Consider the following 14851-nt stretch of genomic DNA (forward strand, 5'->3'; position numbering starts at 1 on the left):
AGTCTATAGTCTAGTCTATAGTCTAGTCTATAGTCTAGTCTATAGTCTAGTCTATAGTCTAGTCTATAGTCTAGTCTATAGTCTAGTCTATAGTCTAGTCTATAGTGTCGTCTATAGCGTAGTATATAGTGTAGACTATTGTCAAGTAATTTAGTCTGTAATCTAGTCTATGGCGATTTCTAGCGGTTTTGTGACATAGTTTTACGGGAAATGGTGAAAAAAATATTGGCAACACTGACAACAACTGTAATAAGTGATTGATGCCTTTTTGTTATTGTTCCATATCATTAGTTTTCTTAATATTTGTAAAGTGTTCGGTTGTTTAGGGTAAATGATGCTATTTAAAGTTAATTAATTGTTAATAATAAAATATTTTTGTTGTATAATATTAAACAAATGTATATATCTGTATATAAAAATATTGATGAAAGAAGTTTAAGAAATTAGTTAAAAAAGTGTTTAATAATAATAAATTGCACATTTGCCAAGGCAATCGTTTCTCGGTTTCCACGGCCATTCTTAAGCTGCCAAATACGAAAGAGAGTGTTGTTAAGTGGGAGTGTAAGAGGGGTTATATTACATTGTTATTACATTATTACAATTATTTAAAGAAGAAGTTGTATGTAAGCAAAATGTAATTATTGTGTTTTAGCTGTGAAATAAGGAGACAACTACAATAACAACAAAAATAAAGGTAAGTAATCTATACATATCTTCTATCTATCTATCAGTGTTGCCAATTTAGCACTTTTAGTGCTAGATTTAGCACTTTTTAAAATCATTTAGCACCCAAAAATATAATCTAGCACCTAACACCTTTTTTAACATTTTTCAAATGGTTTTTGGCACTTATTTTTAGGACATTTTAGGATTTTTTACACATTTTCTTGTATGCCAATTTTAATTGGTCTGCTGTAAAAATATGGTTAAAAATTAATTATTAATTAATTATGTACAACATAAAAATTAATTTTTACTTGTTATCTGTAGAAATATTATTAATTAATTATGTACAACATAAAAATTAATTTTTACTGGTTATCTGTAGAAATATCGGTTCGTATTTGATGAGCTTAAGTTACATTTTAAAAGGGCCACTTCCTATGGAAAATTTCACAAGCTAAACTAAAATGTTATATTCAATATACATTTCCAAAAATTTTTTGAATTAATAATATTCTTTAATATTATTAATATTCTTTACAAAGAATTTCATTCGTGTCTTCCCTTTAGACTTTAAATTAAAAATATCATTATAATTGTAAACTCAATTTAAAAAATTTTTGCGTTACGCATCAACAAACGTTCAATGGAACGTTTCTGTAACTAGTTCTATAATCAATGATTTAAGTTCGAGTTTACTATCCTCAGATATAGTTCTAGAGAAGCTTTAGGGAACATATACACCTTGTTTAGAACTAGGTCTTTTTACAGCGATTTATGATTTAAATTGTTGAGATTGAGATCAATTTTTGGAAACCGTTAATTATAATTAAAATGTCTTACAATAAATTCGAGATATTTTTCTAATGGTTTAAAGTAGTTGTTTTTAAAATCTGGACTAGTATCCCAATGTAAATATTTGTAACAATAGAAATATTGAAAGAAATGATTTCATCGGAACTTTTTAATCACACCCTTTTTGACAGAACTGCTTCGAGAATTAATGGCGATATTATTAGTTGCAATATCGCAGTTCCAGAATTCCGATGAAAAAAATTCAAAAAAATTTATTGAATAAGCATTTCTAATTCCGTACTAAAATCATCCCATAATAAGCGGATTTGGTACGTTTGCGTATTAAGGTAAAAACATTATTTATGCAGTTAAAAACTACCAAAAAATAAAGATATTTTAGAAAATTTCTAGGGGAGCCATATAAAAAATCCTCTTTTTGGGATAAAGTAAGAATCGAAAAACTCTAAAACTAGTTATTATAAACATTTTGTTCTGTATTAAAATCGACCCATAATAAGTGAGTTTGTCCATTTGCGTACTGAGATAAAAATATTATTTATGTAGTTTATTGTAAAAATTTAAATTTAAATATTTTTACGATAAAAAACCTTATTTTTGTTAGCACTTTTTCCAGCATTTTTTTTCTTTATTTTTAGCACTTTCTCGCATTTTTTTCAAAACTATCTAGCACTTTTTCGCAATTAGGTTTTGGCAACACTGCTATCTATTATATGTACATATGTATATAAAAATGAATGTGTGTTTGTATGTACCTTTCATAGTGTCTTCCTGTATGTCTGGAAAGAACTATAGGCTACCTTTTGTTTTAAAATTTCATGTGGGTAAAGTGCCACGCCCACATACAAAATAAGTATTTGAAGTCACATATCTCAGAAACTGTAGCAACTTGAGTCCTCAAATTCAGTTTGGACAACTTTGACATCCACATGAACATATGGGGACAAAATGGGCGGGGTAGCTTAGTGGGCGTGGCCTCTCCCATATAAAGAAAACCTTAAATTAGTATATCTGATAAAATATAACAGCTAGAGTCCTCTACATTTTTCGGCGCCACTAATATCAACGTGAACACTTGAACAAAAAATTAGCGGACTAGCAATAGGGGGCGCGGCACCTCCCATATGAATTAAATACACAAATTCCTTTATTTTGGAAACTATCAGAGCTAGAATATTTAAATTTTGGACGAAGCTCTTTAACATCTATGTGAACATTTTGGAAGAAAAATTGGCGGACTAGCAATAGGAATTATATATTGTTTATCTAGGAAACTATTAGTTTGCGCTAACAGCTCTGACATGTGAATATTTGGATATAGAATCCTCAAATTTTGCACTAAGAACTTTGATATTCATGTGAACATGGGAGGTACCATACCCCTATATTTTAGATTAAATTTTTAATTTTAACTAAAATATGAACTCAATTTATCCTAAGTATCTACTTGTTTGTTATGCTTGCTTTGTTAATAACGGTTTGTATGTTGTTGTTTACATTATTTGGCAATGTTTTGGTAGCGTACATAGGGTCTAAATGTAAAAAATCTGAAATTATCGTTTGGAAAAAATATGAAACAAATCATAAAAACCTCAAAAAAGGATAATTTTATCGTTTGATCCAGCTCGCCAAATACTGACTCAGGACAAAAATTTTGAGAAACGCTATGTTATAATCAATAAAACTTTAATTTTAGTCGAAAACATCGACACCTTATTTTTCTTTCATACATTATTGATTTTGTTTGGATGGCTATTATTTTGTTCATTAATGTTTAATACTAACTGTTGTTCAATTTTAGTCCAATCGTATAACGATTCAAAAATTATCTTCTTTTCACAAATAAATTTTTAGCAAAAACGACTGACTACATAATTAATTCATATTATGCTCGTTGATATACCCTACACTACTATAGTGGTAATGTTATTATGCGTTTGTGCTGATGTTTGTTACACCCTTTGAGGTGGTCACTTAAAGTATAACAATCGGTCAGTCATTTTCTGAAGGGGACTTTGTATGAGGGCTAGGGTCAAATGAATCCCGAAAGTGATTCTGAGCCGATTGGTATACTTTAAGTGACCACCTCAAAGGGTATTACAAAAATCAGCACAAACGCATAATAACATTACCACTATAGTAGTGTAGGGTATAACAACGAGCATAATATGAATTAATTATGTTTGTTACACCCTTTGAGGTGGTCACTTAAAGCATACCAATCGGTCAGTCATTTTCTGAAGGGGACTTTGTATGAGGGCTAGGGTCAAATGTATCCCGAAAGTGATTCTGAGCCGATTGGTATACTTTAAGGAAGGCGCGGACCCACGGGGGGAAGGGGGAATTAGATAAATTGTTTATGTATTGTATTTTTATTAAAAATCCTCAAAGTTCATAAAGAATATTGTCGTTACGTATATTTGGGTGGTCCTGTTTGTCTGGAGAAAATAAAAGATGTCGATTTTCCTTACTGAAAGTAAAAAATACTTTAATTTTTATTTATAAAAATTAAAGTTAAATAAAAAATTTTGTAAATACATTTACCTTTTACAAAGCAAGTTAAAATTTTGAGGAAATTATGCTTTTTATCCGCACCACCAACGTTGATATCGTGGATTATACATATAATGTCCACAAAATTGCCTTAAATACATTTGCGTATGATCAAATAAATATGAAACTCATTGCAATTTTTAAATTTAACAGACGTACTTACACAGGGCTCTGCAAGCAAGTGGACCAAAACAGTCATTCACTATTTATCCTCTGATTTGAAAGGAAGTGTTTGTAAATTTTCTTCATTTTATGTAAAAACTTTGAAAAATAAGTTATAAGTTCATAAATTAAAGATTGTAAAAAACCCAGTCGCTAAAAACCATTTGAAATAAATTTTGAAAAAATGTTGTCTATGGGTAATTTAAAAAAAATCGAAAAACTGAGATTTTCAACATGACTCTCTCCGATTTCAGTGAAATTCAGTACATTCATTCTTCGTATAAATACGAAATTTAAAGTTCTCCGAAATCTCCAAAATTTTCAAATACATACTTTACGGTTTAGATTTTATCGACGTTAAAAGTTCATATTTTTTAAATTTTTTTCAGCAAGCTTTAATTTTGACATGGTATAAATTAAATTTGACATGGTTCTAAATTAATGACGTTATTATATATCTTTGGGCCATTTCAAAAATTTTCGAACAGATTTTGTACCTTACCCTTTCTGATTTTGATGAAACTTGGTACAACCATTCTGTCTATAAATACGAAGTTTAAAGTTCTCCAAAATTTCCAAATTCTTCACGGTTTAGATTTTATTAATGTTCAAAGTTCACATTTTTAAAGATTTTTTTTTCAAGAAGCATTAAATTTGACTTCTTATATTTTCTAAACTATTTATCCGATTTTAATCGTTTATTGTTGAGTACACTATAAGCAATCTTATGTGAAGGAATACAGAAAATGGAAGGTACCTTTTTGATATATCCTTGATTATAGTTTTAATATAAAGATGATATCATTATCTTCCACCCCCCCCCCCCCCCAAACGCTTGAGCTGGACCCGCGCCTGCTTTAAGGTGGGTGTAGGACCAATATTTTTTAATGTTACAAACATCAGCACAAACGCATAATATCCTCCCCACTATAGTGGTGTAGGGTATAACTAGACAACATTTATTTCATTATACACAAACACTAATTAATATTTATTTTATAAAATGAAAACTGGAAATAATATTGTTAATTCAATATAATGAATTTAAAATTGTATTAAAAACTTAACATTCCAATTGTTTTTCTATAAATTAATGACGTCAATGGTGAAGTGGTTTTAAATTATTTCTACTCGAACTTTTGCTTTAAATAAACAAGTTCAATGGTCTGAGTATACGGGTGGAAAAAATTATTTAAATTACAGAGTATTACATTCTGAAAATGTATGATTTTTTCTTTATTAAATAAAATAATATAATATGAACTAACTACCTATTTTACATTAAAAATGGTAAGCTCATTCTTTCATTTATAAAGTTTTAAATAAATTTGAAGAGTTTTTTTATATTTCTACATTTTTAAAAAATCTGACCAGACATGTTGGAGACTATTTTTTTACATATTTGGTAATCAAATCAAACTATTAACAATTTAACTACTACATACATATGTATGTACATGCTTTTGGATTTTAATTTCTTGTTTAAAGTTCACGCAACGCTAACCAATTTCGAAGTGTTGAAAGGCAACTCCGACATACTAAAAATGGTATTAACTTGTTACATGACAATCGATTGTAGATACGGATCAGGCATACATAATTAAGTTCCCCAAAATGAATAAAACAACTACTGCAGTGAACTCAACAAACTTTCATTGATTGTTTTGATGGTTGTCAGTTTAGAATAGGGCTGCCAATCAGGACTTTTACAAATCCCGGGATTCGAGATTTTGAAAATTGTAATCCTGGGATTTCGGGATTACATATCATTATTTCATATACATACTAGCATACCCTGGGTGCTTCGCTACCCTAACCAAATTTAAATACATACAAAATTTTCGCATTCAGGAAGAAGATTGTATTTTTAGTTTTATTCGTTTAGCTTCCACATTATAGAAAATTTCGAAATTTGAAAAAAGTACTTTAAAATATCTCTTATGTAATCAAAAATTTTATGTTTCTGTGTTTAATATTATAGACAATTCAAAAAATATAATTTGATGAATGAAAAAGTACCAAAAGTCCCTTTCAGTAGATTCTCATTCACTAAGGTCCCTATATTTTAAATTTTATATTTCTATGTTCAATATCGTAAAAATACAAAAAAGTACCATCGGAAAAACGAAAAAGTACAAAAATCTCTCAATAAATTCTCATTTAATAAGGATGTGTTCCGGTTAACCATTATAGAGAAACCAAAAGGTACCATTTGAAGAATGGAAAAGGACCAAAGAGTACCCATTTACAGAATATTATTCAGTCAAGACCATATATGTTAAAACTTATGTTCCTTGGTTGAATATTTTAGAAAAGAAAACCTGTTTTACCCGTATTTTCCCTTTTTTACCCCTAAATGTACAAATTTCCAAAAATCCGTCCTTAGTGGATCTATATAACCAAAAACACATTTACTGTCAAAATTTCATGATTCTAGGTTCAGCCGTTTGGGCTGTGCGATGATGAATCAGTCAGTCAGTAACGCTACTCTTTATATATATAGGTTAAAATAAAATACTTAAATTAATCTACTCATATTTAAATTAAGACTGATACCACTATCAAAATAAAAAGAATGTTTTAGATAAATCTTGTAATTCCAGATATTCTAATCCCGTAAATTAGCGTGATTTATTTTGGTGTAATTAAATAATAAAAATCTAATTTGAGTATGAATTTGGAAATAAAACTTAAACAAAATTAAAAGGCCATTAAGAGTTCTTAAGTATGGAAGTATAGAAGAACTTCAATAGAATTATGCTACAATTAAGTTACATTAAGTTTGTGATCATTTTAATTTCTTAAATATTACGCATTAATGAGAACTGTTTCAGTACATCATTTTATCTTTATTCTAGTTGGAGATGTTGGATTTCGTGTTAATAAGCCCTTCATGTTAAAAAAAATAATAGTTTAAACCGTCAGACAGAAACGTATTGCATTTATTAAGGGTAATTTTGCAAAATGCCACTATTTGTTTAAGAATCTCTAACAGAAACATTGTGCAAACACGCAAACTTAATAATGATTCAGTTTTAGTTGTTGTTTTTGTACAAATTAGTTTAATATAGCAAAGCCTCCGTCCTACATCTTTCGTACTACTTTCGTCGTAGTCATGGTTTATTTTAATTTCTCTCGTTTTCCAAAAAGTGCATTAAGGAAATATTATTTGAAATGTTCGTATGTAATGGGGCGCCTTTTTCAATTGGCATTTAAGCAAATAGACATTTTATCGTTTCTTTAACCACCAACACAATGAACGCTATTTTCTCATTTGCGGTTAGATTTTACTAGGAAAATATGCTTATTCATAACCACCCTGCAGTTCATGGCACTGGAAACAAGGATTTTGATTTTCGGATTTTTCACGTGAATTTTATTTGAAAGCCCATTAGATTTCCGATATCGAAATGAATTAAAATTAGATTTTTTAGCAGTTTCAAAATAAATATAATGCGTTGTATTTATTGAATAAAGTTATTAGAGTTGTTTTTTACATATTTCAGATTTTTTTCAACATTTATATGATTACTATTATCTAATAATAGGTAATGGACATTTATTCCATAAATAAGTAAAAAAAAAACAAACCGTCATGTACAAGTTCATACATTTTATGAACTTTAAAGTGTCAATGCATCCAAAATGTACTATACATATGTAAGGCAGAGTAAAGAGAACCTCACTTTAGTTCCCCAAGTAATCACGTTATTGATTTGTCCACCAATTTCCACTGTGCACAGACTCCTTTGACCGTTAGACTGTGTTTAAGTAATCTATGGCATGACGATGATTGACTTCCCCATGTTAAAATTTTAACATTGTGAATTTTTTATATATTTCTAAATAATTAATATTTTTTGCTAAATATTTTTTATTAAAAAATTGCAATAAATAAATTTTTGGTGATCACAGATTTCTCACTTTTTGCCCTAGCGCCTCTAGTTTAGCCTGAAAATGGACTTTTATGTTATCACTCAATGATTCGGTTTTTGTTGGGAAATTAAAGTGATCACCGATTTCATTTCTTTTTGCCCTAGCACCTCTAGTTTAGCCAGAAAATTGATTTTTATGTTTTCACTCAAATAATCGATTTTTGATGGCAAATGATAGTAATCTCAGATGCTCTTTCTTTTTGCCCTAGTGCCTCTAGTTTCGCCAGAAAATGGACTTTTATTTACTTACTTGTCCATTACAATACAATTACAAATTATATTCAAACTTAATTTACCGAGCAGGGTGACGATGACCATACACCCGTTGTAATTGTAGCAGACCAGAGTCTCTGGTGGGAATCGAACCCACAACCCCCAGACTGACAGGCTTTCACACTTCCAACTAGCCTACTGGGGCACCCAAAGAACTTTTATGTTCCACTGTGGACCAGGTCTTAATGTCTACAGTGTAGACTCTACACATAGACACTTTTGTTTCAGAAACTACATATTAATTGCATTGATTTGTTTTTATATGAATCAGAAGAATAACAAAACAAAACAAGTTTCCGAGTACGAGAAACTCCGTACCGCGAGGGAGATGAATAATATTTCTTTCTCTCTCACGCAAAATCAAAAGTTTCCCAAAAAAAATTTCCTGCAGACGGGCACTTTGAAAAAGGAAAAAGTATCCCCTTTTACATGTTCTCACTAAGTTCTGGCTCTACAAGCTTAATTTCATGTTTCTAGGTTCAATATTTTAGAACTGCTATTGGCAGTTCATTAAAAAATTAATAAATATGTATTTCGATTTTTTATTAAAGAAAACATTAAGAATGAACTGTTTAAATTCCAAATAATAAAATCGGTAGACTAGTTATCAACTGTAAATAGATTAAAAACTTTTCGATATGAAAATTTATCAAAAATTAATCTCATAGATAATATAAAATTTGTAAGTAATTTCTTTCATTGCTTCTTGATTTTGTTTAAAAAATTTTAACAGTAGTACCCTTGATTTGGTCTATTACCTCTACAACCAGTTGTATTTATTTCTGGGCAAATGATTAGATATTTGTAGGGAATTTTAACAAAATTATTAAATATTTCTACCAAATATTTCTAAATTTCTCCAATTGGTTCTGTTGTGACGTAAGGAAGTAGATTTTGATATATTTTTTTGAGTTTAACCAAATTCGCTATTTTTAATTTTAGACATTTGAGGAATTTCGTATCCAAAGGAATCATTTTTTCTTGTACATAAAGTGGACAAATATGTGCAAATTTTATAAAATGTTGCAAAATAAATTGTTTAATGATCAAAACATTAATAAAAAATACATATGTATTGAGATGTATGTAACCATTTAATCATTTATTTAGACACAATTTTATTTATTTTTTATTTTATTTAACAATATTCAATAACCTAGCCTATAGGCCATAAGCGGTTACAATTTTTCAAAGAAATATTTCTTCTTTGCATTGGTTTAAATCAATAGAAAATTATTTTCTATTATATTTAGTATAAGATATGATCGCATGAAGATTATACTTATTATTAAACGTAATCTTTTTAGATTATTACTCCAATTAAGGCATCTTTAGATCTTGTTCATTCACTTTTTGTTGGTTGATGCAGTCTCTGCAATGACTTTGGAACACGACAATTTCTCACAAAAAAATTAAATTAAAAGTTAGGGTTACCATTGTTATATTAAAAATATATGTGTACTTAATTATTCAGGGTAAAATATTTTGACGTACATACATATATATATTTTTTTTAATTTTTAAAAAGACTAAGCAAAATCATTAAATTTCTGCCCCTTTTATAAAAATCAGTTTAAATACAATATACTTTATGACGAAAATATTCTTAGGCTGCGTGGTAATTTTTTTCTTTAGAGACTTTTAAACATTTTAGTTTACAATTTAAATTATACAAATAACAGCTTATTATCCATCCTAACTTAAAATTTAATAGATTAAATATAAAAAATCCAATATGTTTGGCAGCCATGAAAAAGTTCGTTACAATCACTAAGTCTTTCTATATTTTTTGGTTTAATAATAAAAAATAACTGATTTACTCAAACGTGTCACGAACTCAATATTGTAACGATATTGGAGCGTTAATAATGGCGTTTTTTTAAACGACCAACAACTAACTTACATTGTGGCCAATTTATGTTCATGGATGAGTAGTTTAAATAGTTTTTCGTCTTGTGTGATTGTAGGCAGTTGATTGTGGGATTATTAATTATTTTTTTTCTTCTTGTTTTATTTTCATTAAATTAAACATGAATTTTAATAAATAAATGTTTTTGTGTGTATCCTTTTAATTTTAATCATAATTTAAGTCAAATTTATGCCAAGGCAAAAAGAGTCAAAAGTCCCATATTTATACGAGGTGTGGCGTTTGTCATTATATTGTATTTTGTTTTGTTTTTCTTTTATTTGTGTTTTTATTTGTAAACATAGTTTGTCTTCTTTTGTTTTCCATAAAATGAAGGTGTGTTCTTTAGAATTTTATTTTTTCTTTTACAAACACACAACTCATTCATTGTCCTCACAATGTTGTTTTATTTAAAATAAGTAATAAAAAAATAATAACGCACTTTTTATCGTGTTGACCACCATTCTGTATATTTTCCATTGATCTCCAAAGCCGACGCTAAAAGTTACCTATAAGTTATATTTATACTTACATAATATTACATGATATTGTTTTGAGGAACAGCCTTTTCATGAATCTCATGTAGGAATACCTTACAATCGCTTCGTACCAATGTTCTGAATACGAGAAAAATGAAATGTATTCCTTACCAGAGATTGAAAATCTTGATCTCTGTACAATGGCACTGTACAATAAAAGTAGATATATAAAACATTCAAAGTCTGGTTTGTTTGAAAATTCAATAAATTTAGTTTTTCCATATAAAATTCCTGTTTTAAGCAATCAATAAGTTTATCAATCATTTATGAATATATTTAATATATTTGAATCAATCTAATTAAACTTTGAAAATATTTCAAGTACATACTTGCTTATAAATCAATTATATGCAATTCTACTTCTTTCCAATATTTTATATTATTAATATCAAAGCAAATATCGCCTGTTGTAGGGTGTTAAAAAAGGACTCATCATTTAATGTTCATTTTTATTATGGTGGGTAAGGTTATGAATGAATAAATTAATGAACAAATGTGTGTGTGTAATTATTATATGGGAAAAACGTGCAGAATGTATAGAACAAAAGCAGAAATGTGTAATTACAATGTAAATAACGTTATCATTTGTTTTCGGCCATAATTTCATTTGTTTTCGGTCATCATTTCAGTTAAAGTTTTAAACAATTAGACTCGAATTTAATATTTAAAATCTTGTGGTAGAGTCTTGTTTGATGAATGCTTTGTAAGTTTAATCAAACATGTTGTCTTCAAACAACTTTAGTTTTTATTAATGGAAATATGTTCGACAGAAACAAATGCAACTCAAAAGAATTTCAATTCCTAAAATTTGGTAAATCTTTAACAATTGTTAGTGTACTACTACAAGTTCAATATACAATTGAAAAAGTACTAAAAAATATACAATATAGTATAAATATTGTATATTTTTTAGTACTTTTTGACATCGAAAATACAGCAGTGCCTCCATGATGCCAGCAAAAATAAAACGAAGTACTTCCAAAAGATTAAATGTTATTCTTTACCAGCTTTAGCTTAGCTTTAAGAGATTTTTTTAACTTCCGTGGAAGTGATGTTTAATGACTTCCGAAGAAGCGGGAATAATTATTTTTTTTTCATTGCTGCAGATAATATGTTTTTGTTCTTACGTTTTTATGAGTTAAAAAATTTTATTTTTAGGCTTTTGTATTAAATGTGTCTATTTCCTTTATCAATGTTCCATTTCACTTCCAAGAAAGGACATAAGAATTGCTTCTTGAGAATGACTTTAGAAGTAGTGAATTTGGAATGAAATAAAAATAACACCTTCCTTATGACAAGCCTGTGTTAAAATCATCACTTCTGCAGGTATTTTTCAGTATTTCCATAGAGTAAATTCTACTTCGCTTCTTGGAAATACTTTTTATGATGGGGATATATTAGTACTTTTCTATATTACTATGTATACATTTTTGCGAAGAAATCCATAGTTTGTCAATAAATTAGTCCACAAACCAGTCAATAGTTTGGTCTATAGACTAGTCCATAGATTAGTCTAGTCTATAACTTTACTATTTTCTTCAATTTTTTATTTTAATCGATTGATGGATCGATCGATCGATCACGTTGAATATTCAAAGCTCGTAACTTACATAAATGTTCAAACTATTTTCTCTGAAGGTTAAATTAATAACAAATAATTGCTGATTTTTGAAATCTGTCATTAGATCACTTTTTAGTTTGTAGATGAAATGATGATAAATTTAATAAAATATTTTCCAAATATAAATTGTCTTTTTTATTTCTTTATATTTACAATTTTATGTGAAATTTCCAGTAAAATATACGGGCGCATTGTGTGAGAATTTGTCATATTTGTGGGTATGTAATTAAAAGGGTTTTTCATAAACCAATTAAATCATTTAGAACACAAGAACGAACCCTTATTTCTACAGTTTCTATAGTTTAATTAACATTGGGAACTTCATTGACTTAAGTGACTTATTTATGGTATTTTAAACACATTATTTTATTATATGTATTTTTTTTTTCTCTCATACAATTTAAATTGAAGAGCTCTTGACACAAACCAATCAATGTTTTGAATCAACAAGCCAAGTCCATGCTTTCGAGATTCACAGCAAAAATATCATATTTCTATTAAGTAACAAAATAAATATATTTTTGTAAATAAATATTTTAAAGAAAACATCCTTCCATTATCTGAAGATAGAAAGTTACCAGTGGTTGTCAAAAGGCAGGTGTCAAAACATATGTTTTCTTATCATTTCTGAAAGAGAAAATCAAACACGAATATGATAAATTTTATACTTTATTTGTATATTATATGTATAACGTAAGCAAATCATCATTGGCTCCTCATATCAGTTACAGGGTCTATGTAAATGGTTTATTTAGGTTTTACCTTCTTCTTATCTCAACGACAATCGGCGGGTTATACACTCTAGGAGACGACTGTGGTTTACTGTGGGTTGTTTACTTTGTTTTCCAAGGAGTCCTATTGTGATTTTTTATTCTACATCCTTATGCACATATTATGTGCAGATAAATAATAGAATAGTAATTAGTAGGAATTTTTGCAGTATGTTTCTGCAAAAATTAAAATAATAATGCACGTGCTCATTGTTGAAAAAATGGAAGGAATGTTGTAAAAAATACCTAAAGGCCTCTTTCAATTATTATTTTCACATAAATATTTTACTTCTTATGGGCGTTTTTAAAGAGTATCGGTTTCATCCTTTAACTTAAAATTAATTACCTCCTGTTGTTTTTTGGTTTCTTAGATTTTCTAAAAGGTTTGTTTAAATCGAGTTGTTTTCGAATTCTCTTTAATAAGCGGATGAAATTAATGAATCGAATGAAATAACAACTAAAAGAAGAAATTGATACACGAAAATAAAGATAAGTAAATAATTATTTAGTCCTGGCAATACAACCCCTTGCTTAGGTAATGTTTTCTTTTTTTAATTGTGATTCTTAATGCTAAAATGTTTCAATTAAGCGTGCTTTACCACTGTAGTGGCAATGAAAACTATCTTGGTCTCACACATACTCTCTTGGGGGTTAATTTTCAATATACATACATATCTATGTATTTCTCTAAATAACATGTATTGTCCCATAGTCCTCTTACATTAAATGATTTTGAATAGATAAATATTTTTACAATTTAATTGTGAACCACTTAAGTTGAACTTAGGTTTTAAATATTTTAGTATGCATTTGCTTCACCTAAAGGTTTGAAATAAAATATAGATCTTGATCATTCCAATAATATTCTAGAAAGAAAAAAAAAAACAAATAAGGAATATTTAACAATATAAATTTATGATCACAACGATCGTAAATACCTAAATATTAGTAACAACCCCTTTATTTAATTGTTTATTTATTAACCATATAAATATTTATAAAAAAGACAAAAGGGGTAAAAGTGTGACATTGAAATCGTTACCTTTCATTAATATTAATTTTATATTCTCAAGTCGACTTAAAATTAATATTAATGAACAATTGAAAGGTCCAATGATATATTCCTTTATTTAGTTTCAGATGTATGAATGTGTGTGGTATATTTGTGTAGTGTTGACCTTTCTTTCTCCTTTTGATTAGAAGATAAATACGAGTTTCTCTTCAACTTATCAATGCAAGAAAAATTTTTCACACCATTGTCATTTTATCTATTTTATCCATTTAAAAGATTATGTCAAGATAAATATTTTTAAGTGATTTATAGTGATCTAAGGTCACGTAACTAAAACTATAATTAGAAATTTTGAAATTATTTTTTTTTTTTAAACAAACTAAGAGTGGTGTTTTTAGTTACATTGGTCACTTACCCAGCAAAAAGGAACTTCCAAAGGAGCGAAAAAGAAGTAGCATTTACTCCATGGAAGTACTGAAAAAGACCTGAAGAAGTGATGATTTTAACACAGACTTGTCATAGGAGGGTTGTCCTTTTTATTAGATTCCAAATTCACTAGTTCAGAAGTCATTCTCAAGAAGTAATTTTTATACTCTGGTTTTTG

At 28.3% G+C, this 14851-nt stretch overlaps 1 protein-coding gene across 1 annotated transcript in view; it reads left to right on the plus strand.

The window, feature by feature from the left end:
- Positions 1–324: 324 nt before the first annotated feature.
- The window catches only part of LOC119607025 (integrin alpha-PS1), a 97386-nt gene continuing 82859 nt past the window's right edge, over positions 325–14851 (plus strand). The window contains exon 1 of the mRNA XM_037960771.1: positions 325–694. The gene's annotated coding sequence lies outside the window, so the exon portion shown is untranslated. The remainder of the gene's footprint in view (positions 695–14851) is intronic.

Source organism: Lucilia sericata, unplaced genomic scaffold (assembly GCF_015586225.1).
Source record: "Lucilia sericata isolate MDLA Ls3-8-SP2 unplaced genomic scaffold, ASM1558622v1 Contig000018F_arrow, whole genome shotgun sequence".
Taxonomy (NCBI): Eukaryota; Metazoa; Arthropoda; class Insecta; order Diptera; family Calliphoridae; genus Lucilia; species Lucilia sericata.